This window comes from Oryctolagus cuniculus, chromosome 2, assembly GCF_051225735.1.
Source record: "Oryctolagus cuniculus isolate XC-2025 breed Fujian yellow rabbit chromosome 2, ASM5122573v1, whole genome shotgun sequence".
Lineage (NCBI taxonomy): Eukaryota > Metazoa > Chordata > Mammalia > Lagomorpha > Leporidae > Oryctolagus > Oryctolagus cuniculus.
In genome coordinates this window covers 10,304,851-10,332,319 of record NC_142868.1, presented here as the reverse complement: position 1 = coordinate 10,332,319, position 27,469 = coordinate 10,304,851, and positions in this window count along the sequence as shown.

Genomic DNA, 27,469 nt, shown 5'->3' with positions numbered 1-27,469 from the left:
CTCATTTGCTGCTGACCATCATTGAAATGTGACACACCAAGAAGTAAACCTCTGTTGTGTCCAGACACAGACCCGGGACCTCCCCTGAAGAACACAATACACCTGTCTGTCCAGGACTTGGGGGCTATGGGTCACCCTCTTGGATGCTGCTGCTGCTCTGGGGGGAAATTTGGCTGTGAAATGTAGTCCTGCCAAGAAATGTGTATTTAGAAGCAAGTATTTCCCTTAAATATGTCTCCAGTGGCGTGTGTGTTTGTGTGTGTACATAGTTGCTTATGTGTGTGTGTGTGTATTCAGAGTTGAAGGAGGCTTTCTCTGTGGAGACGACTGCTTGGCTTTGACATCTAATAATCTGGTCTACATTCACAGAAGTAAAACAACCCCATAGGAAAATAGCATCTTAGGGAGGGGAGAAGAAGCTGCCTGCATCAGCCCTGTAAGTCAAGGATTATGGTGGCAAAGCTATTGTCTCTTTTCCCCATTTGGACTATGTGGTAGAGGATTCAACTTGTGACTTTGCAAATTAAAGTTTTCCCATGGAGAAGGACTTCATGAGAGGCCCTAGCAAGCAGGAAAGAAGAGATCGGGTTCTGCCCTGTGGAGAGGGCCAAATGCTTCGCATCCAACCCCTGAGAGGCAAGATGCTGCTGCTGACTAAGCAGTGACCTCCTGCACTCCAGTCCCTTGGTTCTGCACAACCCACCTGCTTCTGTCCCCAGACTGTGAATGAGAACCATCAAGGTATGTCCAAGGTGGTTCCTGTCATTTCTTTAAGAGATGTCAACAAAAAGAGAATACGAGGAAGGAAATGACTTTACCCTGACCCCTGCATGTTGTCATCAGCCTTTTCCTCTGCCGTGGGCGACAGACTGGCCAACGTGGTTACCACTGGTCCATTGGACTCCAAAAGTCTTGTCGCCAGCTGTTTTACACCACTGGGAAGAGACTCTGAGATGCCCCGGTGTGTCCTGGTTTCACAACTTGTGCAGATGAACCAAGGGTGCAGAATTAGAAAACCACGCCCTTTCTGCTCATTTGTTCCATACCAGATGTAAACGTTCAGTCAGCAAGAACACCTCTGGCCAGCAAAAAAATCACTTCCTGCCGATCTTGTTAGACTGTGTTCTGCTGATGACTGTCCAGGGGCCTGGAGCCCAGATCAGTCTGATGGGATAACGGAGAGAACCAGCTTCATTCTCGTAAACACTACTTCCAAGTTGTGTGAGGTTACTCAAGGTCACTGTCCAGTTTAGACTGGAGTAGTCAACTTGGAATGTCCCCACGCCCAGGGCAGGCCCAGCGTCTCAATGCCTGGATGGAGGGGTAGAAATAGTCCTGTCCCCTGCCAAGGGCTGTCCCAAGGCCAGGGACTGGAAGCTCTTCAAGTGCTCTGTGTGGCAGCCCAGAAAGTGATTGGCAAATGATGCCAAATGAGAGGGAATTAGATCCGGGAGGGAAACGTGGGAGTTGCTTTAGCATCATCACTATGTGTTCTCTTCTGCTGAGTTGCAACCCTGTGGCTTTCTAACAGAGGTGTTTTCTGACCTGAGCCTGCAGCCTGATGTTGAGGGGAAACCGTGGACAACAGTGAAGGCAGATGGTGCGTGCTGTGTGACCTTGTGCCAGTGACTGCACAGTGCTGAGCCTTTGCTTTTTTCTGCAAGGAGACGGAGCACAGTGACGACACAGAATGTAGACTTGTGCGTTCCTAGCGTGTTGGCCTTGGGCAAGCATCTAGACTTTCCCTTGACCTCAGTGACCACAAGCCCATGTGGGGAGAACAAGGGTACTTACCTTGGAGGCTGCCAGGGAATCCTGGGAGCCTGGGGGCAGAGTCTGAGAACAGTTCTGAGGTCTGCTCCATGCCTGGGTGGGCAGTGCACGCGTGACTCCAACCTTTGTGTGGTAAGCTGGGGAGAACAGCACGTGCTTGGGGAGGAAACACCGCTCAGCATGCAGGGAGTAGACAGCGGGAGCTCAGCACCGGCTCTCCTGCAGAGAGGCCCACAGGAGGTGCCTCCCTGGGGTTTGATCTGGGGACCCTGAAAGCAGACGACCAAGGTTTGTCTCTGCCAATCCCCAACTACATATTCTGCGGATCAGGTCACCAGCGTCCGCAGTGCTTTGTTCTAGGAGGGGACATTTGAAGAAAATGAAAAAAGGCAGTAGGACATGGTGACTCAGGGGGGCTGGCGCCAGGAGCTCTGGCGTGGAATTCTGACCCTCCCTGAGATCTACAGAGCCTGGACAAACCTCTCCTTCACTTCGGCTCAATGTCGCCTTCTGTATAAAGAACCTGGATGATGTTCAAGTTCCTTCCAATGCTAGTATGGTGTAATTTGCTATTGTTTTGGGGCACCCTGCTCCTCCATTGCTGGGGGTTGGTAAAATGAACAAGTGAACAAGTTAGCACTACCTAGTCAGAGGAAGCCAGACCCACCCACCTCTGTGTCTCAATAACTTTACAGTTGGCCTTCCAGCAAATATATATGGAGCCCTTATTATGTGCCAGGGACTGTTCCCGTGGCTGGGGGAATAGACCAATGAACAAAACAAATCCAAGGTCCAGCTGCCAAGGAGTTAACTTCTAGCAGTATGGACAAACCAAAAATAAGATAAAAAAACAAATAAATCAATACTTAAGAGGGACAGAAGAAATGAGGAGGATCAAGGTTCTAGATGAGGCGTGAGCATTTAACGTCTGATTCTGCACTGGAGTGGGGCCTGGCCTGCACTGCATACAGTAGGTCCTCAGTAAAGGTTAGGTGACCCCATGGCTGAGTGAGCAGAACCTGCATCCTGCAAAGACTGATTTGGGTGCACAGTCGCACAGCCGGTACGTTTTGATCTGCAACGAATTAGCTCTGGCGGTTTCCAGAGCAGACCTGGAATGATTACGTTACCATTATTTCAAAGCACAGGTCCAAGAACCACAGACTCCTCCCAAACCGGAGGAGCAGAGCAGGCAGCCACACCGTGGCGTTACATGCACGTTGCTGCCCCCTCGTGGTAGTAAAGAAATAAAACCGCACTCCATGTTTCTTTATCTCAAAGGTGAAATACATCGCCAGCATTCAATGACATCACCGGAGTATTAAAATTCAAGTATCAGTGTGGTGAACACACACTTCAAACCCAAAATAGAATGGTCGTAAGGGGACAGAGACTAGAATATGAGGATTACTTCCCATAAGTCAGAACAATGGCATAGCCTCTTCTTGACACTTTAGTAGAAGGCTCTTGGGGCATTTGTGGTTATAGTATTGGATCAAGCTCATATGAAGCCTGGCTATTTATCAGTCTTGGAACGTTGGGAGCGTTTCCCTGGAAGTTTGTATGTGGACCTTAGGGCCCTCTGCACTTTAGTGGGGGAGCAGCATGCCCAACGTGTGTAGCCAAGAACTCTGGGCCCACAGCCTGGAGCGAGCCCATGGAACCAGACTCGAGAGTCTGATTACCTCTGTGGACCTGGGCCGAACACCCTATTTCCCCCATTATAATTCTGTGGACGTGGCTGTTCACCAGGTAGTTTCTGTCACTGTCTGGTCTTGCGGTGAATTCCCCATTGGCCCTGAACGTCTGCTTTCTCATGTGAAAAGAGGGGAAAACAGCATCCACTAAATGAAGTTCATCAATAAACAAAAGTGAGTGGGTGTGCAAACAAAACTGCTAGAGGATTGGGCACCCATTCAATGCTTTTAAAAAGAAGCAAGTTGGCTCAACACTGGTGTGCATATAAACTTAGAAAGCATCTTGAGATTTGTAAGTGGTATGAAGATGCCTTTGATGAACTACTCCTGGCTTTAGGCGCTTTGTCAGCTGCAAGCCAGCTGGCAAACAGTGGGGACATTCTAATGGTTCCATTTTGGTCCATTTTTTTTTCTAGGTGTGTTTCTGTCAGAGGACTTTGAAGTCCACCATAAATAAGATGCCGTCAAGAGTCGGTGAACTCAAAAGGCTTCCATAGCCTTGGCAACTCATGACTGGAGCCTAAGGAGATTACTGATGCCATAAACAGGAGTGTCAATTTGTTAAGTCAACAACAGGAGTCACTGTGCACTTACTCCTCATGTAGGATCTCTGTCCTTAATGTGCTGTACATTGTGATTTAATGCTATAACTAGTACTCAAACAGTATTTTTTACTTTGTGTTTCTATGTGGGTGCAAACTGTTGAAATCTTTACTTAATATATACTAAACTGATCTTCTGTATATAAGAGAAATGAAAATGAATCTTGATGTGAATGGAAGGGGAGAGGGAGCGGGAAATGGGAGGGTTGCGTGTGGGAGGGAAGTTATGGGGGAGGAAGCCATTGTAATCCATAAACTGTACTTTGGAAATTTATATTCATTAAATAAAAGTTAAAAAAAATGAATTGACGGTTGACACATAAAAAAAAAAAAGATACCGTCGCCTTCTGTGTTTGGAACTAAGGGCTGACCCCATTCCTAGGATCTCTTGGTTCCGGCTGAGGATGCGATCCTGTCCTAAAAATGAATCATACACCCAGGGGAGCTCTCTTGGGTCCTGCATCTTGGGGCCCTGCCATGCTGTAAGTGTTTCTGTCTCCTGGAAGCTCCTATGTGGAATCTAACTCAACATGATAGCACCAGGAGGCGGGGCACTGGGGTGATTCGTGCAGGAGGACGAGGCCCTCACCAGTAGGATTAGTGCCCTCATGGAAGAGGTCCCAGAGAGCCACCTTCCACCGCGTGTGGGCACAGTAAGCAGGCGCCACCTGAGAACCGAGAGATGAGCTTCCCCGACAGTGCAGTCTGCTGGCTGCTTGTTCTTGGGCTTCCAGAACACTGAGAAACAAATCTCTGTTGTTGATCAGACAACCCATTGATGGCCATTTGTTATAGTGGCCTGAATCAACTGCCTTTCTCCCCCTGGTTTAAATATGTGTAGTTCTTCTTTTTAGTGTTACAACAGTAACAGGTGACTATTATAGATACATCGAGGCATTGCAGAAGTATATCACCTGTAAAAGAAACATTTTGCATAACCCCAACCCTCTCTTAAAGATTGGGCATATTACCGTGTTCACTTTATTAAATGAGTGTACCAACACATGTGGGAGTGTTTTAAGGAAATGAACTTTATAGATCTTGAGTGAGTTCTCTATCATCCATCTATCCATCTCTCAACTGTTGTGCCATATTCTACAGAGAGATAGTCCTATTGTAACTCTACAGTTTCCCTTCAGGTGGCCCAATGTCTTTGTTCAACAGGAGATCAAAGATTCCATCCATGTGAGGTCTCTCAAAGACTGGAGGAAAAATACAAGCAGTGGAGGTGCCCTTTGTTGTGAAACACAGCACAGTGAGCAATAGAGTGTGCTTGAGCCCCTGGAGGCCGACAGGTCTGGACTCATTGTGGACAATGTCACTCAGTGGCTGGGAGGTGAATAGTGCTCTACCAATTCATTCCTACCGGTAAGAATGATGCACTTTAGTTGGTGGGTTCTTACTGTTTCTATTTTAAGCTTCATTCATTCAACAAGCATTTTTTGAATGATACAATGAGATGATCAGGAGTACTGAGATTGTTTTCTTTTTTTTGTAACTTTTATTTAATGAATATGAATTTCCAAAGTACGACTTATGGATTACAATGGCTCCCCCCACCCGTAACTTCCCGCCCACGTGCAACCCTCCCCTTTCCTGCTCCTTCTCCCCTTCCATTCACATCAGGATTCATTTTTAATTATCTTAACATACAGAAGATCAGCCTAGCACACATTAAGTAAGGATTTCAACAGTTTGCTCCCACACAGAAACATAAAGTGAAAAATAATAGATGATTTTTTTAAATGATGATGAAATCAGATCAGACCTATTGTCATGTTTAATCCCAGTGAGAGTCAAGTTGGGAATTGATAATTTTTTTTTTTACAGAAGATCAGTTTAGTATGCATTAAGTAAAGATTTCAACAGTCTGCACCCCCATAGAAACACAAAGTGAAATATATTGTTTGAGTACTCGTTATAGCATTAAATCCCAATGTACAGCACATTAAGGACAGAGATCCTACATGAGGAGTAAGTGCACAGTGACTCCTGTTGTTGACTTTACCAATTGACACTCCTGTCTATGGCATCAGTAATCTCCCTATGCTCCAGTCATGAGTTTCCAGGGCTATGGAAGCCCTCTGAGTTCTCCGACTCTTATCTTGTTAGGAATACTGAGATTGTTTTCTAACAGTTGAAAACTGGTCAGTACTTAAAGCAATAGTCAATCGCATTCCATGACACATTCGATTGCATTTCTCTGAGCAAGAATCATTTGCGTGAGTATCAGTTCTCTGCAACTTCCAGAATATCAAAGAGCTCAAAGCCAGCGAAATGCAGAGATAATCTGTAAGGTTATTTTAGACTGGACATCCACGAATTTCCTCTGCCCATTTCAAAGACTTTCAGATTGTTCACTGAGAAGGACCACATTAACACACAGCTGTAAAACATGGCCTGTAAATGCTAAGACCGTGGCGACATGTGAAGCTAAGGGACAGCGAGTTGAGCGATGTGGAAGATGACTTCGGGGAGCTGTTCCACCGAAGCAGGAAGCCTGGAGGATTTGGTGATGCAGGTAGCACACACTGTGACCTCACTTCAGTGGAGGACCTGCGTGGCAGGCTTCCATCTTTGTCAGCGCATCTCTCTGTAGTTCGCAAGTCTTCCCCAATCTGAACTTCCAGCCAACCGCACACCTCCAGGCAGCGGCAAACGTGAGCCCAAGCTCCTGCCTTCCCAGGTGCTTCCCGCTCGCTGGCTGGCCTGTGGCTTCGTTTCTTGCCTGCAGCTTGGATTTCCTTTGTGAATCCAGCTTCCCCAGCTTTGATCCTCAGGCTTTTTCCAATATAATTGGCTCTGGTTGTGTTTAGATCGTGCCAGGCGAGATTTTTCTGACTATAGGAGCACATTCAATCATTGGACCGCTTCAGTCAGCTTAGATAGAGGTCTCCCTGTCTCTCACCAGCAGGACTCAGAAAATATAGGAAAAACTCCTGACTTTTAAGACGTTTCAAACATCATGTCTGAAGAAAATTCAGTTTATTTCATTCTGGTCCAGCTTTTTTGTTTGTTTGTTTGTTTGTTTTAACGATTTATTTATTTAACTGAAAGAGTTACAGAGAGAGAGGGAGATAGATCTTTCATCCGCTGGTTCACTCCCCAGGTGGTGGCAATGATTAGGGCTGAACCCAGCAGCCAGCAGCTTTATCCAGGTCTCCAAACCTGGGCGGCAGGAGCCCAACCACTTGGACCATCCTCCACTGCTTTTCCTGGGCCATTAGCAGAGAGCTGGATTGGAAGTGGAGCAGCAAGGACACAAACCAGCACCTATATGGGATGCTGCCTTCACAGGCAATGGCTTTCCATTCTAAGCCACAATGCCAATCCCTCTTGTTTTGATCCCAAATATCAGCTGAAGTATTTGTATTCTCACGATTACTTCTGGGTTATGGACTTGGACAGGACTATTTCAGAATGCTGTGCCCATTGCATATCCTGTCGTCATGGTATCCATCATCAACATAACATAACTATTAATGGTGTTAATTCAAGGTTGCATTGTAAAGCTGCCTTTTCCTTTTCCATACTTATTTAAAAAGAAGTGGGTCATTAAACTTAATAATTTTTAATAAATATTGTAGAGGAAAAATCTATATGTTATCCAAATATCCTATTTCTCTTTAAAGTTGGCCCCATTATTTTAGCAGTCACGGGTAGGTCTTGACTGTAGCAAATATTTCTGTGATATACTAATAGTGATTTTCCATTTCCCACATTCGTTCTTCAATTATTATTTGGAATTTTGCAATCAGGAACATTTTCCCCTTCTCTTTCACTAACTGGTTTATGCAATCACTTAACTATTTTAGTTTGGGCTCATGGATTTTTATCTTGTTCTTTGGATTATAACCCAATATTTATTGTTTTTAGTTTTGCTCAAATTATTATAGTTTTGGCCATTAGTTGTTCTTTCAAGTTTTCTTTTATTTAAAAATAATAATTCATATTTGAGAGAGAGAGAAATAGAGACACAGAGACAGAGAGAGAGAGAAATAGACACAGAGACAGAGAGAGAGAGAGAAAGAGAAAGAGAGAGAGTTCCCATCTTCTGCTTCATCCCGTGTGCCCACATGGCAAGGGTTGGGCCAGGGCTGGAGCCAGGAGTGAATAACATAATCCAGGTCTCCAGTGAGGATGGCAGGAACTTACTTGAGCCATCAGCTGCTGCCTCCCAAAGTCAGCATTAGTAGGAAGCTGGAGTCAGGAGTCAGAGCTACACCACAGCACCTGCCCCATGTCTGTGAATCTTAATGTTTAGTTTTCTTTTTTTCTTCTTGTTGTATAAATTTTGTTTTCTACAGGTGTTTTTTCTCTGTTTGCTGTGGTGTGTCTTTCATATTGGACATTTTTTCAAATATCTGATGATTCATAGCTCTCCACATACATGAAGATTTGGGGAATAAAAGTCTGTGTTTATAGGGCTGATTTCCTGTGTACTTTACTGAAGGCTCTCCTGTGTATGTCATCGAATGGTTATCTGGGCACACTTTTTTTTCTGGAAAATTCCAAATGTCAGTTTATTATTGACTAATTTTTTTTTTCATCTTGAGCTGATAAGATTCCTCTGGGGGAAAATACTCAATGTTTTAGTGTTGAAGGGATAGGCTTGATTGAGAATTTCAATATTTGGTATAACCACTTTAATATCCCAGTTCTCTATATGATATCCTTTATTTCTGGAATCATGGAGCCTTCATTTTATCTCCTTATGGGGCTCCTCCTATAGGTGAATACCAGTGAAATGATGAAGGAGAGCATATGAGAGTTCTTTAAGTAAATTTTCAATTAGCCCTGTTCTTAGTTCTGTCTTTCCCTCCCTTCCTGAAGGAGAGGGTGCTGCCAGTTCTTGAATTGTTTTGACAATTTCCATTTTCTGTGATGTAAATTTCATTGCCTCTTGCCTTTCCCCATTGCCTTCTTAGAACTGAATATTTTTGAGTCTGTTAAGCCAGTTACCAGTCTTAGTAATCTTCATCTTTTAAAATATTATGAGATATCTCTTCTTTCATTCTCTTTGGCTTTATGGGTTTATCCCTTAAAAATTCAGTTATTTCAGTTTTAGTAGAGCTTCAAAGGAGAACACAAGCTAATGAGTGCATCAAACCAACTTAACCAGAAAATGTCCTATTATAATATATTGCTTCCCTCTTGTCATCCTCTGTAAGAGTTTTAGTCTGCACAATTAGGTGAGGCATAAATGTCATGAGACTATTTGAACGTAGGAACAATGTGATCAGTGATTTTAAATTAAAAGGAAATGTCCATGAATGTACACCAAGAGAGGACTTCTAGCATTTAATAAAGATGCATCTGCTCATTCGCTTATTAGCAACCTAATTCTGTATCTTTCAGTCTCCAAAGCTTTTTGATATGCAAATCCCAGGAGAAATTGTCCTCAACTTTGAACTAGCTATAATCAGTCTGTAGGTGGGTACAACAAAATGCTTCCAGAGAAATATAAGTTCTCGCTTCTGTCTTTCTATAACTCCTACTGTTATCAGATTGGTATTTAAGTTTTTCTTTTTTACTCTATAAGTTTTATGTATTTGAAAGGCAGGGTAACAGAAAGAAAGGAGAGACAGAGGTCTTCTATTTTCTGGTTCATTCTTCAAATACCCGCAATAGCCAGAGCTGGGCCAGGCTGAGGCCAGGAGCAAGGAACCCCATCTGGTGTCCCACATGATTAGCAGGGACCCAAGTACTTGAGCCATCATCTGCTGTCTCGCAGTCACATTAATGGGAAGCTGGATCAGAAGTGGAGGCGAGATTTGATCCCAGACACTCTGATATGGGATGTCAGTGTCTCAACCAGATGCTATGCCACAATGCCTGACCCCAGATTGGTGTTTCTTACCAAGCCTTATACCTTCCCACACTTGTCTGTAAGATGAAGACCCCTGCCTTCTTTCTGCCCCTTGCAACATGTTCTCCCCCATAATTAATTCTCAGAGAGACACCTCCACAGGGAAAGAAGCCATTTATATAGTTATTTCTCTATACCCATTGTGCTCAGCAAATTACCAGGCACTCTGCAAGTAACATGACTACCTACTGAATTGGTGGACTCACAAAGTCTCATCAAAGAGACACACAGCACCTTAGTTCAGCTCACTGATGGTTTGTATTACACGATCCTATGAGAGTATTGTGGCTTCCTCATTTTGTGTAAGATAGTAAGCACAATCAGAGTGGATAGCTGGCTATTTAAGCAAGTGAAATCTGCTAAAGTAAGGACTCACACACACACACACACACACACACACTCACACACAGCATTAATTCTTGTTCATTTTATTTAGCCTAAATATATTAATCTATGTCCATACGTTTTTTCATGTAGGGCTATTCTTTGAATGTGAGTCTTATTGGAGTAGGCTTTTCCTTTTTCAGTAAGTGTGACATTTAATTTTATGTGTGAATTTCTGTGCCACAGGGTGCTCAGGCTAAGCATCATTTCAGGATGTATCTCTGAGGGTGTCTCAATGAGATTAGTATTGAACCAGTAGACTCGGCAGAGTAGATCACCTTCCCCGGTGTAGGTGGGTATCAGGTAATCCTTGGAGGAACTGAACAGGGCAAAAGGTTAAGGAAGGAAGAAGGTCTCCCTTTGGTTTCCTGACTGCCTGCTTGAGCTGGGACATTTCCCTCCATCATCTCTAGGCCTCTGACTGGAACTTCACCATTGATTTCCTCAGTTCTCAGCCCTTCAAAATCTGAGTCCAGCTTTTCTGTGTTTCCAACTTGCAGACAACAGACAATGGGACTTCTCAACCTCCTTAATTGTATGAACTAGTCCCTCAGATAAATAGGATATCTATGTATGTATGTATCTATGTATGTATGTATCTATCAATCATCTATCATCTATCACCTACATATCATCTATCATCTCTATTATTTTTATCAATCAATAGCATCTATATTATACCTTATGTATCACTCATGACATCTATCTCCTATTTGTACATATGAATATATTATGTATATCTGTATAGATATCTAATATGTCAGCAAATGTTTAACTGGTCTCAACATGTCATCAAGACTTTCCATACATGTTATTTAGTTTATATATAATTGAAATATCTTGCAGCTTATTTTTTTCAATTATTACTGTAACAAAACACCACAAATTTTATGACTTAACAACACGATGTGTTACATTACAAATCTGGAGGTTAGCGTCCAACACAGTTCTCCCTGGGCTGAAGTCAAGGTTGGGCTGCCTTACTTTCTGGAAGCTCTAAGGGGAACCCTTGTTGTTGTCATCTTCCTTTGCTGTCAGCCTTTTCATGTTGGAACATTCTTCATCTATCTTCAAAGTCAACATTAGGCTGATGCCTTCTCATGCTGCCATCTCTCTGGTTCTCTTATTTTAAGCTTTTTTTTTTTTTCACTTTTTCCTATCTGGAAAATTAATGTCAATACTCCTGCTTTAAAGGCAGGTTATTAGTAATCTTAATTCCATCTGCACCCTTAATTCCTTTTTGTCATGTTATTTAACCTAGTTTGGTTTTGGGGATGAAGATGTGGTTACCCTGCCTACCACAGAGCTTATACCTGTTTTACATTGATTTACATTCTTTTGAGAATATTGTGTAATTGCAAGTGTGAACTAGGCTTGAGAGTTGTTAGTGTCTGAATATTTGTGTCATCCCGCCCCAAATTCATATATTGAAACCCTAATTCCCAGAGTAGCTATATTTGGAAAAGGATGAAGGTTAAAGATTGTATTAAAGGTGGAGCCTTGATCCAATAGAATTAGTGTCCTGAAGAGACTCCAGAGTGTCTTCTCTACCCCCCTCTCCCCTCCCCTCCCCTCTCCCCTCTGCTCTCCTCTCCTCTTCTCCCCTCCCCCCTCTCCTCTCCTCCCTTCCCTCCCCTCCTTTCCCCTCCCCTCCCCTCTCTTCTCCTCTCCTCTCCTCCCTCCCCTTCCCCTCCCTTCTCTTCAAACCAGGAGGAGAGCTTACTACCAAAACTAATTGGTTTGAACCTTGATATTGGACTTCTAGCTTCCTGAGTTTGAGAAAATCACCTTCTGTTGTTTAAGCTTCCAATCTATATTTATAGGGCAGCCCAAACAGATTAAGACAGGAGCAAACACCACTGACCCTGGGTCATTGCAATATTCAAAGGACAAGAGCAGAAGTACGTCAAGAAAACGGCCTCTGAGCAGGGAACACTCAGCATACCTTGGCATCAGCTGCTATTTTCAAAAAAGAAAATGAAAGGCACTAGCTAAACCAGTGTGTTGGTTAAAAGGAGGTTAGTTAAGGGAATTTCTCTTGTGAATAATTTCTTTACATTTCCACAAAGCTTTTATTGAACTTCTCTTAAGTGTTTGAAACCTAGAATGCACCATAATTACATTGTAAGCAAATATATATATATATACACACATATACATATATATTGTGTGTGTGTGTGTTTGTGCATGTATTTTTCTAGTTAGGGAGTCTGCGGTCTTCACTTCATCTGAAAAGTTTTTCACTCAGAAAAGTTAAATTAGTGGGACTGGCTCTGTGGTGCAGTAGGCTAGGCCTCTGCCTATGGCGCCAGCATCCCAAATGGGCACCAGTTGGTGTCCCAATTGTTCCTCTTTTGATCCAGCTCTCTATTTATGGCCTGGGAAAGCAGTGGAAGATGGCCCAAGTGCTTGAGCCCCTGCACCCATGTGGAAGGCTCCTGTCTCCTGGCTTTGGATCGGCCCAGCTCTGGCTATTGTGGCCATTTGGGGAATGAACCAGCAGATAGAAGACCTTTATGTCTGTCTCTGTGTGTTAACTCTGACTCTCAAATAAATAAATAAAATCTTTTTTTAAAAAAAAAAGTTAATTTGTCCCTAGCAAAGTCTGCCCTCCATAGTTGTTACTTGGCTACAGTTCATTACCATGATTAAATCGTACATCCTTGAGACTTTCCTAGCAGGACCAACCCATGGCACTCATCACTGCACCTGGCATGTAGTTTGTACCCAGTAAATGTTAACTTATTTTAAGTTGGGTCATTGCATTTGTGAGCAGAAGCATTGAAGAGTTATTAATCTAGCCAGCTTTTTCAGTTTCAGCCACTTTATTTCAAAAAAGCTAAGTATGTTTACAATAACATACACTCATAGAGCCGCTTGCCGAGTGGTGATTCTTCATCCTTTAAGAGGAAAAATGTTTCTGCTTCATTTTTTAAAAGTTGTCTTGGAATTTTTAAGAGGTGTTCCAGTGGTCTGTGGTCAGATTGTGTTTGGTCTCCAGTTGTGTTGATGCACTACAGACCCAAGGCCTTGTGGGAAATATTACTGGTAGTAAGAGGCCTAGTATTGAGAATTTTATTAGCACAAATGAAGGTCACTCTGAAGAACTGAGGATTAGACGTTCACTGATTACAAGGCTGCTCTGTCTAGAAATTTAAATAGGCTGACCATTTAGAATCCTTGGATTTGTGATTTAACCACTGAAGTGCGTTCAAGTTAATGGCAGTGGAAGAGTTTCTGGGTTTTACTTCTTCATGGACTTTTCCCTGGGGCTGGTGAATACTTGGGCAATGTGCTTGCAATTACTGGACGGCCGGGGGTCTCGTGTGTGTTCAGCAACGCCGAACAACGTGCCATCTCCTTGGTCTCAGGGAGGACAGCGTTTTTTCTTCTTCTGTTCTGAGAATTCCAGAATTATTAACCAAGAGTTGAGTGGAAACGTAGGGGTCATCACATCCAACTTCACACCCACTGTAAAAGCTCCTTCTACTAAAATGAGTTTCAAAGATTTTTAATATGCAAAGTCTAGTAAGAAAGAAACTGTGCTCCACAACCAGCTGCACACACATACATCTCTGAAAAACTTCACAGTATTTGCCCTTATCTATATTGATAGTTGTCTTTTTATTCTGTTTATTGTTAAGTGAAATTGTCAGTTTTATTACACTGTCTTCTACTAACTGTATTCTGATTATGAGTATGCATGTGTGTGTCTGTATGTGATTTAAGACACAAAAACACAAGATATAATATATGCTAGTGCTGTTTGGGTGCCCACTAAATTGATTTCATGTTTCACTAATGTGTTGCAACTTGCAGTTTCAAAACATGGGGCTAGAGAATTGTTAGCAGATGTTTCATCATTCAGTCTTCACTTGACAATTACATCATTGGAAGAGTTTAATACTTTGTGTGCAGTATTCATGTGTCTAATACGTCTTCTAAATTTTAAAATATTTAATTGAGAAACAAGGACTGAATAGATTCAAGATGTGTAATACAATAGTGTGTCAGTAATGATTTCCACTATCAAGCTAGTCAACTGTCATTGACACTCATGCCATCCATGAGATCCCCAAAACTTACCCATCTCACAACTGACAGTTTGCACCCTTCGATCAACATCTCCCCATTTCCCTCATCCACAGCCTTTGACAACTAGTGTTATACTCTCTGGTTTTGTGAGTTCAACTTTTATAAATAATGTATGATTCACTGCATGGAATCTTAAATAAGTGTTTATCTTTCTGTGTCTGGCTATTTCATTTAGCATTACGCCCTCAAGGTTCATCCATGTTTCCTTCTTAAAGAAATTCTGCCATACGTGTAATGCATTTGTTTATTAGAGAGGGAGAAGGAGAAAAAGAGAGAGAGGAAGAGAGGGAGAGGAGGAGGGGTTTAGTGAATGCACACTCCCATTCTCTGGTTCACTCTTCGAATGTCTGCATTGCTGGAGATAAGCTGGGCCAAAGTCAGAAGCCAGGAATTCACTTCCAGTCTCCCATGTGGGTGGCAGGAAGTCAATTTCTTGAACTATCATCTGCTGCCTCCCAAAATTTTAGTTAGTAGGAATTAGAATTGAGATCTGGGACTTGGAATCCAACCCAGGTAGTCTGGTATAGGATGTAGGCATCTCAGCTGGCGTCTTACCACTGGGCATGATGACCACCCCTCTATATTTTTTGATGACCTGGGTTTTAATAATGCCTGTTTACATCATTTACTGATTTAACCTTTGGATAAAGCATTTTCCATTTTTAAGAAATGTTTCCTTGGAACCAGCATTGTAGTCCATCAGGTAACCTACCATTTGTGAGGCTGGCATTCTATTTTGGAGTTTCAGCTGCTCTACTTCTTTTTTTTATTTATTTAATAAATGTGAATTTACAAAGCGCAACTTTTGTATTACTGTGGCCCCCCCCAACCTCCCTCCCTCCCTCCTGTGGCCCTCCCCTCCCCCACTCCCTCTCCCATCCCACCCTTCATCGAGTTTCATTTTCAATTATCTTTATAAACAGAAGATCAACTTAGTATACACTAAGCTCTACTTCTTATCAAGCTTCCTGTTAACAAGCCTACGAAGGAAGCAGATAAGCAAATAATGGCTCAATTGCTCGGGCCCCTGCTACCCAGGTAAGAGAGTTTCTGGCTCCTGGCTTCTGCTTGTCCCAATCTTGGCTGTTGGCAGTTATTTGGGAAGCAAACCAGATAGAACATAGATCTCTCTCTCTCTCTCTCTCTCTCTCTCTCTGTAACTGTGAAGTATTAAGCTTTTTTACTGTAATGTGATTTTAAAATGTGTCATATCAAAAAGTAGAAGAAGAAACCCAAAGAAAGGGGGAGGGAGGGATCTCATTATGTGCCTAGAATTGCATCTACAAATTACACTGACTCTGTTCCAAACTAATTAAACAGTAAAACAAATTTAAAGATAATAAGCAAGAATATAAATAAATACTGTGTGCATGGTGCTCATGTGCTCTGTGGCAGAGACAATAAGGCTTACTACACACTCACATGCTCTGCTTCATTTCCCAGGTTTCCGTGAACAGGGCCAGAGCTGTAATACTTTCCCTTGCCAAATGGCTGTGAATGGAAGTGGTGCTTCCGCTTGAAAACAATACAGGACAATGTGAGCTTCCACTTCCTCTTGTCTTGCTGAGTGCCCTGAAGTCATGCGCTAGGATGACATCATCACAAGATGATCATCACTCCTGTGGTGCCTCCTTAATATTGGATGCTTGCGATCCTGGGGACTAGTCTGTCCAACTAAACTATATTGAACTTGTGGTATGAGCGAGAAATAAATGTGTGTGTTAATTGATGAAATTATGTTACTATTTTACCACAGCTTAATCTATCTACCTTTTGACTCATAAATGTGCTAGACTTCACTTTAGTTAAACCAACATTTACTGAGAACCTAGTATGTGGGTCAATAATTGACTTCAATGTGTGGGATTCTTTGAGTGGACATCAGTTATGGCTTAACTATATATCCTCAAAATTCATGTGCTGGAAACTTCCCAAACTCATGTTAATGTGGCTTTGGGAGGCAACAGGGATAAGATGAGGTCATGAGGACAGTCTCCCATGCTAGGCAGTAGTGATGCTATCAAAAGAGAGGCCCGATCCAGCACAGTTGCTCCGACCCACTATGTGATACCCTCTGCCATGTCATGGTGCAGCCTGAAGCCCTCACCCGGTGCCTAGCAGAAGCTGGCACCACGCTCCTGGATTTACCATTCTATTCTTTATAAATTATCCAGTCTTATATATTTTGTTATATCAACAGGAAATGGACTAAGAACCTGATCAATAAAAAGCCTCCATTTTCTCCTAAATGAACCCAAAACATAATGAAAATAGGAAAAAAGATAAACAACACCCTTACTGGAAAATCAGACAAGTGGGATACATACTACAACACCCAGGATGATGAAGACAGATCCACACGGTCAAAGGGCATTGTTGGCATGGAGAAGCAAGTGCTCCTTGAAGACAACTCATTCCTAGGAGAGAGCAAACGCAGTAGAGCTGAGCTACATCTGCCTCGTTTTCCTTCCTAAACGAGGGATAGCATACTGGACCATTTGCTCCAATAGTATGGAAGGAACTTCAGGGATGAGGACGGTGGGACAGGCACTTGGTGCAGCAGATTTGGATTTGAATCTTGGCTCCGCTTCTGATTCCAGCTTCCAGCTAACATGCACCTGGGAAACATGGGTGATGAACCAAGAGCCTGGGTTTCTGACACCCCCATGGGAGACCTGGATGGAGTTCCAGGATCCTGGCTTTGTCCTGGGACAGCCCTGGCTGTTGTAGTCATTTTGGGAATGTATCAGTTGGTGAGAAAATCTCTCTCTCTCTCTGAAGTGAAATAAAAATAATACATAAACATTTTAAAAAGAATCAGGAATATTGCTACCTAACAACAGAGTTTGTTTATAGAAACACACTACTTGATACCTAGTAAACTGTAAACCTTCAATGTTGTTGCTAACTCCACTGCTGTTATTCGCAGTGCTAGGCTAGGCAGGTGCTAGGACTCTACTACTTAAGGTTGCATCTTCTACTCTTGAGATGCCCACATCCCAGTCAGGGAAGGAAACCACAATACAAGCAAGTGATCAGTGCTGGACAAGTGACCAAGATGCCATGGGAGCAGCAAGGAGAGGCATTTACGTGTGACGGTTAATTAGTGTCTGAGCAGTGTCTTTATCAATTGGGGAGTGTTGCTGGACAAACAAAGGAGGAAATGGATTCAGTAAAAAGGGAAATGCACAAGACAAACAGGCAGGTGGTTTAAAAAGCACACAACACCGAAGAAAGGACACGGTCGTGCAGCACAGGGTGAGTATTGTGGGTAACCAGGGTCAGGACATATTGAGAGTGAGGCTTGGAGAATGAGGCAGGGACCAGATTTTGAAGAACACTGATAGACTTTAAATGAGGGTATGATATGGTGAAATTTCTCCTTAGGCATACTGAGAATAAGACATGTAAGAAGAGATGACATGTAATAGGAATTTCTATATAAGTCAGGGAAGGAGGTTAAAGCTTGAGACAATGGTTGGACTTCAAGGTGGCATAGATGCACTGTAAATCCAGTGGACTGGGTGACCTGAGGGAGAGTATAGATTGGGAAGGGAGAGCAGCCTGGGAAAGGCCCTGGGGCACCGCAGCTTGAAAAACTGATGGGCTCAGCAAGTTAGAGGAAGGAAGCCCTAGGAACACTGAGCGCATGCAGACCAGGAGATGCTGGCATTTGACAGCAAGGGAGGGCTCAACCCAGCTGAAGCTGCAGCGAAATAAAGTGCCACAGGCAGGGGTTGGCCAGCGAATTTGTCAACTTATGGGTCACTGCTTTGACAAAGGTAGAAAGAGTGGTGAAAGCGATGGAAGCCTGTGGTGGAAGGAAAAATTCTATGCCACATGCAGACAGCAAATATGTCTTCTGGAAGTTTTGCTGTGAAGAGGAGCAGATAAATGACCAGTGGTTGGAGAAAGACAGGCAGTCATAAAAGAATTCTTATCTTTAAAATTGGTAGATATCTGTGATATTTATGTTCTTATAGGGATGATCTATAGTAGCTCTCCAAAGATATTTGTTGCATGATTAAATAGGAATAGAGTGTTTTTTTTTTTTTTTTTTTGACAGGCAGAGTGGACAGTGAGAGAGAGAGACAGAGAGAGAAAGGTCTTCCTTTGCTGTTGGTTCACCCTCCAATGGCCGCCGCTGCAGCCGGCGCACCGCGCTGATCCTGGCAGGAGCCAGGAGCCAGGTGCTTTTTTCCTGGTCTCCCATGGGGTTCAGGGCCCAAGCACCTGGGCCATCCTCCACTGCACTCCCTGGCCATAGCAGAGAGCTGGCCTGGAAGAGGGGCAACCGGGACAGAATCCGGCGCCCCAACCGGGACTAGAACCCGGTGTGCCGGCGCCGCAAGGTGGAGGATTAGCCTATTGAGCCACGGCGCCGGCTCGGAATAGAGTTTTTTAAATAAAATAGGGGAAGGCACATGCCACGTGCACGCGTGTGCACACACACACACACACAGAGGAGGGGGACTAATCAGGGAAATAGCAGAGAGGCAGAGCTCATTAAAGCCCAGTTGGTTTCTTTCTCTCAAACTCACCCTCCATGATGGCCCCCAAACCTTGACTGTAGATCCCAGACTCTGATATTGAATCAGGAAAACACTCTGTAAAAAATAATAAAATGGTTGAGAAGAAAAACAGTTATGAAGAGGAAAAACAGGATGATAGTGACAGTGGTGATGATGATGAAAATAGCAGCTAACATTTATCAGCACTTGAGAAATACCATGTTTGTGGGTGTAGCCTTTCGTATGCCTATTTCACTTGATCATCTTAACAAGGCAATAGGGCAGCCACAGCTATTATGCCCATTTACAGGGAAGATATTGAGGCTTAGATGCAGTGAACAGCTTGCTCAAGGCCACATAGCTAATATCTGCCAGAGTTAGGGTTCCTGCCCCAATTTATCTAATTCTAGATTCTGTCACATCAGTTTTGTAGAAAACAAGTGGTTAGAAGGGCTTGGCCAAAGAGGGCCTCCCTAAAAAGTTTTCATTTTTCATGAGCCTGATAAAAAGGAGATCCCATGAGGGGAGAAAGCTGAGCCTTGAAAAGCAGTTTTGGCAAATTAACTTCCAGCTTCCCAGGCAAGCAGCCACCTCTTTTAGCCCATAGAGTAGAAGAGTATATACCACTCGGCATTACTCTTCTTGACAGCAGAAGATTACATGCTGGACTTGACTGAGTTTCTGTCAAGGAGAATTTATTGCAATTTCGAAGACGGCTCTTAAAAGAGATGGCTGTTTTGCATTTTTCATACGGGTCCTAAAAATATGTCAGGTTTGATCTCTTACAAAATCACCCTGTATAAACGTCCTACATCTCTTCCTCCTCTCTTGACTCTCAGTGTCCCCCGTCCTTTGCCAGGCCTCTACCCAGACAGCCCAGCTCCCAGTGACCCAGCCCCACATGTTGCAAAGCTCCTGCTTTGTGTCTGCAAGGTTGAATCCCTACTGTACTTTGGGAATAACTTGGAACCCTCCTCTCCACATATCCTTGTCAAGGGCCTCACTGCATTCCCCAAATAGCTGTAAAGACTCAGAGACCTATCAATCTATCATTCTAGGAAAATGAAAGTCAGGATGCCCAGATCATGATAATAGAGCAATCAAAACAACCAAAGGTCCCAGAGTGTTGAGTAGCTATTCCTTGTTACAAGCTGGCAAGTGGAAGGGGTACTGTATGCCTTTCCTGTGAGCACAGAACAGCACCTCCTTTGCCTTAAAGCAGAAGTGACAGGCTGGGGCCTGCTGATGTGATTTCTGAGAAGTGGTCTTTCTCACGCTGTCTGGGAAGTTCAAGATGCTCAGAGACATGCATCCTGAGTTCCTCCGCCCACATCTCCTGGTATGGCTCCATGCTAGTTCCTCCCTCCCTCCCTCTCTCCCTCCCTCCCTTCCTTCCTTCCTTCATTCCTTCCTTCCTTCCTGTCTTCCTTCCTTCCTTCCTTCCTTCCTTCCTTCCTTCCTTCCTTCCTTCCTTTTTCTCTTTCTTTTTAAGAAGTTATGCATTTAAAAGGCAGAAAGACAGAGACAGACATGTACAGAGATCATCTGCTTGTTTACTCTCTAAGTGCTGGGCCAGGCTCATACCAAGAGCCTGGAATTCAATCTGGGTCTTCCAATGGTGGGTGGGACACAATTTCTTGGGTTTGTTGCCTCCCAGAGTGCACCTTAGCAGAAGGGTGGACTCATAAGCAGAGCTCAAGTGGAGACTTAACCACTGAGCCAAATGCCCCTACTTTGTTTCCAGTGGCTGGTGGGGTGGCCATGCTCTGGGAAGATTGCTGGTCCCTTTCTATCTTTTGGCTTCATAGGATATTGGCATTGTTCTTCCTTTTGCTACTCCATCTGAAGCCCAGGACAGGACTAGATAGCAACAGCCATAAATAAATAAATAAATAAATAGGCACTGGCCTGTGGAACAGAATTGCATTGAACTTCTAGGGATAAGGATGGGCTGTGGGGTGGGCATTGTGGTGCAGCAGCTTGGGATACCCACATCCCACATCTGAATGCCTATTCAGGCACTTGGGTGAACAGCGCATGGAAGACCTCTCTCTCCCTCTCTCTCTTGCTCGCTCACTCTCGCTCTAGCTCTTGTTCTTGCTCTTACTGTTGCTCTGACTTTCATTTACACAAAAATAAATAAACGTTTCAAACTGTGTAATGTGAGAAACAACTCACAGTCCTTTCCTATGGGCTCTGTCTCCTCCTCGAGGCTCTTCTCAGAACACCTCCTGTCCTGGTGGCCTGTCCTGCCCATGCCTGTCCTTCAGCTACCTCTGACCATTAAAGCCATTCTACCCATCTTCCCATTTCAGCCTCTGGGGCAAACTCGTCTCCCCTCCCCCAGTCTTACTCATGCTTGACCTTTTTTTTTTTTTTCCTTTCTTGGCATCAGGATCTTCCCTCAGTACAATTGATAGTGGGGACCTCAGTTCCCTTTAAGGAAAACCATATCCAAGGGGCATATTCTGGCCCAGTGACCCAACAGACACAATCCAGGGCTAGGATTGTGGTGGAGAGGGTTAAGCTACCACCTGGAATGCTGGCAGCCCATATAGGTGCTAGTTGGAGTCCTGGCTGCTTCATTCCAGATCCCTGCTAATGAGTCTAGGAAAGCAGCAGCAGATGGTCAGGGTACTAGGGCCCCTGTCACCCATGTGGGAGACCCAGATGGAGTTCCAGGCTCCTGCCTTCAGTTTATTCCAGCTGATGTGGCCGTTTGGAGGGTGAACAAGCCATTGGAAGATTGTCTCTGTCTCTGTCTTCCTTCTCTCACTCTAACTCTGCCTTTCAAATAAATAAATAAATCTTCAAAAAATACACAATCTCATAATAGCCTAACATCAATACATTACCAAAAACATAGTTCTGCAATGGGAAATAACCCTACAGTGAGGTGGTGGACAGCTCCCTTCCTCTGCCTTTGTACTTCCACGTGGAGAGAGAGCTCCACGAGTGGTGTTCTTGTGCTCTTGCCTCAGTCTCTCCCCAGAGAAGGAACAGAGACTTAGCTGATCTGTGTGTTTGCAGAGGGAGCTCAGAATCTCTCTCTATTTCTACTCCCCATCTCTATCTCTACCCATCACTGCTTGTTTGTGAAGGTGAACATTCAAGGACAAGACTTCATAGGAAAAACCTTGAAGTCATTCAGCCCTCCAGTGTCTAGCATAGTGAGTTTGTTTAAATTATGAGTGAAGTATTAAATATTTTAATTTATATTTCCTTAAGGCCTAAGATTTTCTATCAATTGCTTTCCAACTCAAAAAGAAGAAAAAGAATGACATTCTTTAGCACCCTAAACCTAAAGCTTGGGGAACATCAACTCAAGGTCAGCAGGGCTCTGCCTGCATCAGTTCAGTTCCTGTTCAGGGTGCTGAAGTCCAATTACATTCATGAATTCATACAGCACGTTGGTCAATGTTCATGGATATGGAGAAGGGTTCAGCACAGTTCTGGCCTCAGAGAATACAGGACTCAAGTTGACTGGGTCCCCAAAGGTACTTCTGTACCATAAAAGCAAAAATCACTTATCTCTATTCCACTGAATGTTAGGGCAACCTACCTCTCTCACATGAGTTACCACTACCCTGTGCTTTGAAGCCCACAGTGGCTCATCATCATCTAGTCATCTTCTAGACTGTCCAAATCTGTGACAACCGCTCCACTCTGCCATTGATGTGCAGCAACAAGCAATGACAGCACAAATGAATAAGTGTGGGTGTGTTCCAATAAAGCTTTATTTACCAACAAGTGTAAGGTGAGATTTGGTTCTCAGCTTCAGCTTGTCAAACCCTGTTCCACATACAACAATCAAGCTCCTCAGCTTGGCATTCAGGGCCTCCCATTACCTAGATCCTGCATATGTCTGTAACTTCGTATACTGATGCTGGCCACTTTTGCCTTCTCTGCACCTCTGCTTCGCATCCAGAGATTCCAGTTGGTCATAGAACCATTGACCAAATTCTACCTATCCTTCAGGACTCAGCTCTAGGGTCATTCCCTCCTCTGGAAGCTTTCTCTGACCCACTCACACTCTTCTTTGTCTCCATCCACTTCATGAATTGATGAGACAGTTTCCGTTTATGAGTCTGTCTTCCCCAGTCATTCAAAGACCTCCTGGGGCCAGGGACTCAGTCTCATTATTGCAACACCCCTGGGGTATAAAGCACAGTATCCAGCATGAATCAACTGCCAAATGTGTGCCTAACTCAGTGAAGCCAGAGGAATCACGAAAAAAGTCAGGTTATTCTGCAAATGTTATAAATGGTACATTGAGGGTTAGACAGAATTGATGTTTTTGACCATAAAGGATATATACAGAACTGGCTAGAATTCAAGGCTCCAAAATCCTATGGGAATTTTTTTAAAAGATTTATTGATTTATTTGAAAATCAGAGTTACACGCGCAGAGAGAGAAGGAGAGGCAGAGAGAGAGAGAGAGAGAGAAAGGTCTTCCATCCTCTGGCTCACTCCTCAATTGGCTGCAACGGTCAGAGCTGAACGACGGTATTAGTACACTTTCACACCATTGCAAAGCTGAAAAATCTGAACTCAAACCATTGTAAGTTGGGGACTATCAGGATGTGTTCATATTTGTAGATAATATCAAACTGTTTTCCAAAAATACTTGTGCCACTTTATATCCCATCCTACAATGAAGGAAGTTCCAGTTGCTCCTCACATTACCAAGTGTTAACCTCATCACTCTTTGTCATGTTAGCTATTCTGGTGTGTATACTGGGATAGCTCTCTATAGTTTCAATTTGCATTTCCTTGATGAATAGCAAATTTCTACAAATTTACCAGTTGTCTACCCTTTCAAGCATAATATTTCATCATTTTATTTTTGAGTCATCTGCCCTATTGCTTCTGACGTAGAGCAGTTTTTGATTACATGTCAATGTATGTACTGAAATTTGACCTTTTCATCCTCTCAATAATATTTTAATGAATAAAATACACTCCTATCTTTTCTAATGTTCCTTTGGGCCCTTAAACTTCTGTATCCTTGTTACTTTCACATTCATAGACTCCTTAATTCAGAAGTTACTTTTCCCTTGCTATCAAGACTTCCACTAGGAATATAGATTTTTAAAACTATTCCGAGATCATCTGACTCAATCACTTTGGTTATTATTAATTTTTTGGCGGATGGAGGAGGTGACTGTAGACCTGAGAACCTGGGTAACTTGCTCCTGCTTATAGAGCTGGTGAGTAACAAAGTCAGGGGTAGAGCCCAGGGCTCTCGTCTCCTAATCCATTGTCCTTCACTCAGGCACATCCACTATTTCTGTAACTTGGAGTGATGAGAACAGTCTCAATGGGGTATGGCAACGCTGTGGTTAAAGTGTGTCTACATCAGCAAGAGCTTCATCAGTGCAGGGGCCAGAAAACTCAAAGAGCAGACCTTCTGGCACTAGCTTCCTCCACCCCTTCGCAGGAGCAGCCAAATATTTTCAAAGCACTCAAAATGCATTGCTAAACTCTGCTAGGCTGTGCACAGTTTGATAGCTATGTCCTGCCTCTGTTCTAAAAATAGTGAGGAGTTATTTATGTTGGCAAAATTCTTAGGCCAACAAAGGGAAATGGTGGGTTGAACTCCACCACAGTTTTACTCTAAGTCACTGTGCTCCAGCAGGATTCCTGATTACCCAAAGTGGTTGGGAAATTACAAAGTCAAAGCAATGATTCATCTCATCTCAAGGAGCTGATGGCATTGCCTGCAGAGGTCGTAGCCCTTACTGCCAGAGCCAAGTGTTTCTTCCGAGGCAGCAGCCTGCCCTTGGGGAGGGAGAGGCAGAGGGCCTGGCCACTGCAGCCCAAAGATTTCTAATGGAACAGAATAGAGCCCCAGGGTCTCCTTCAAGCAGAATAGATGTTGGCCCTGCCCCCCTGCCCCTAAGTTCCACCCTCTCGGGCACACGTGGATCCTCCGTGGCCAGCTGGCAGATTGAGTGCATCAAGTGTCTGGTCTGGTTGAGACTGCATGCCTACTTCAAACTAGCATTATTTACTTGCATGTATACAAGGTCAGGAATATCCACCTAAATGATGAGAAATTTCTGGTTTTTTAATCTGAATTTTTGAATTCTTCCATTAGCTGAATATGAACAATTTCAAGTGGTTCAATCTCATTCAACAAGAAAGTCTTATTGTCAAGTATAAGTAGAATAAAAACTTTTTTAAAAATATTATTCCTATGTTAGGATAAAAAATTATGCTACCATCTTCCACTTAATAAGTTCTTTTTATTGCTAAACTCTACTAAGAACTCAACATATACCTAATCCCCTCAACAGTGATGTAATATGGAGACTATCATTGGGCCTGTATTATAGATGAGAAAACTGAGATTGAATGAGCTCAAGCACCAGTGAGTCAATCAATTACTCCACCAGCAGACAGAGTTGGGGTTCAGAGCCCAAAGTCCTTGCTCTTTATTAACTATTACCACATGCGGGTCAATTTCTGCAGGATCTCTAAGTCCAAGGGTACAGGCCATCTTCCTGTGATGGGGCTTGTGAGCAGTGCTGTGTCTCACTGACCTCCTTGTCCCAAAGCCTCCCCATAGCAGACACTCCGGAGGGATTTGCCCAGCAAACAACAATTGAGGCATCACACAGGGAAAGACACAATTCCTTAGCTTTTGCTAACCCAGATGGCCTCCCTAGCTCTATCTCCCATCTTTGATTCCATTGCCTTCTGCGCAGGTCCAGCCAACACTCAGAGGAATCCAAACCAAGGGTGTGTGTTAGCCACGGGCCGGCAGAGGGAGAGCCAACACCAGCTTGTTCCAAGGCTCACAACAACTTCCCTTCAGAAAACTGTCCCATCTGCTATAAGCTGCCCAGCCATTCCCTCACACATTTCCTGGGACTAGGATATGCTTCTGGGGAAGGTGGTATGACTTTGAGGCTAAGGACAGCTCTTCCCTGTTGACCCCTGTGTGCTAGCACCAGTGGGGGGATGTTTCACTACACCCAGTGTTTAAAACTGGATGTAGCTGGCATCAGAGACTGAATGTTTGCCGCGGTGACTCAGCCACAGGTTTCAGGGAGCTGTGACTATCTGCAAAACCTTGCCTAATCGATGTGCCTCTATATATATGGGGGGGGGGGGGTGTCTGCATGTGCTTTTGTTTTTATTATTATTCCTCCTGCCCCGGAGGAGAGGGGCCTTAGCTTTCATGAGAGTCTCCTAGAGGTACTTTAATTACCCAGTGAGATTTAGAACCTCTGTGGGAAGGGAGGGGTGAGAGAAAGCTGCCTTCCTGACATGAGAGAGACCTGGCACTGCTCACTGCTCTTAAGTCTCTGGCTTTACAAGTGAATGGGACAGGGTTCAGCAAGCAGAGAACAGTGAAGAACATTGATCAATGAAGGATGAATTACAAGCTCTTAAATCTGCGTTATCTAAGCTCTGTTGGGGCAGAATGAAACATCCTGTACTGGTGAGATTGTGAAAGCAGTTTCATCAGCAGAGGGCTCCTGTAACACAGTGGGGGTGGAGCTGGAGAAAGGCTGGAGGGGACAATGTAGGTATTTGTTTCAGAATTAGAGCACAGCAGGGAAGTGGTGAGAAAGTTCAAGGTTATCCAAGAAGCATAATCCACTCCACTTGGATGGCGCTTAGCTTAGCAATTTAAAAAGCTCCTTCATACACATGTGCTCTAGAGATCTGTAAAATAGCCCTACAGGGGCAGAATGATTTTTTTATTTTATTTTTATTTTTGACAGGCAGAGTGGACAGTGAGAGAGAGAGACAGAGAGAGAAAGGTCTTCCTTTGCCGAAGTTCACCCTCCAATGGCCGCCGCTGCAGCCGGCGCACAGCGCTGATCCGATGGCAGGAGCCAGGAGCCAGGTGCTTTTCCTGGTCTCCCATGGGGTGCAGGGCCCAAGCACCTGGGCCATCCTCCACTGCACACCCTGGCCATAGCAGAGAGCTGGCCTGGAAGAGGGGCAACCGGGACAGAATCCGGCGCCCTGACCGGGACTAGAACCCGGTGTGCCGGCGCCGCAAGGTGGAGGATTAGCCTATTGAGCCACGGCGCCGGCCCAGGGGCAGAATGATGAATGATCATTGACTTCTGAGCTGTGAAAGAACTGAAGCACAGAGAGTTTGAATCATCCACCCAAGGTCGCACAGCTACAGGTGATCAAGTCTCCCACAGGCTTGCTAGATTATCCCTCTGCTAATATGGAATGTTGTAGTAAAAGATGCTTCTCTAAATTGTCCCTAACTTGGGACAAAAAAAAAAAAAAAAAGTCACGGATGGGCAGACATCACGTTGATTTCAAACTCAAGCTTTCAAGTGTTGTACAAGTCTGAGGAGCATGGTTTGGTGATGGAGAGCTTGGGCTCAGGTGTTGGCTGGCCTGGCTCAGTCCCATCATCGCCCCTGGACAGGTAGCACAGCCAGCCTGGGCGTGTAAGACAGTGAATGCCCCTCCACCCTGACGAGGACAGGAGTTTGGAATACATACTCCACGTGTCATGCTTTGTCGTGATGTAATTCTGAGTGGCGCTCTGAAAATTCT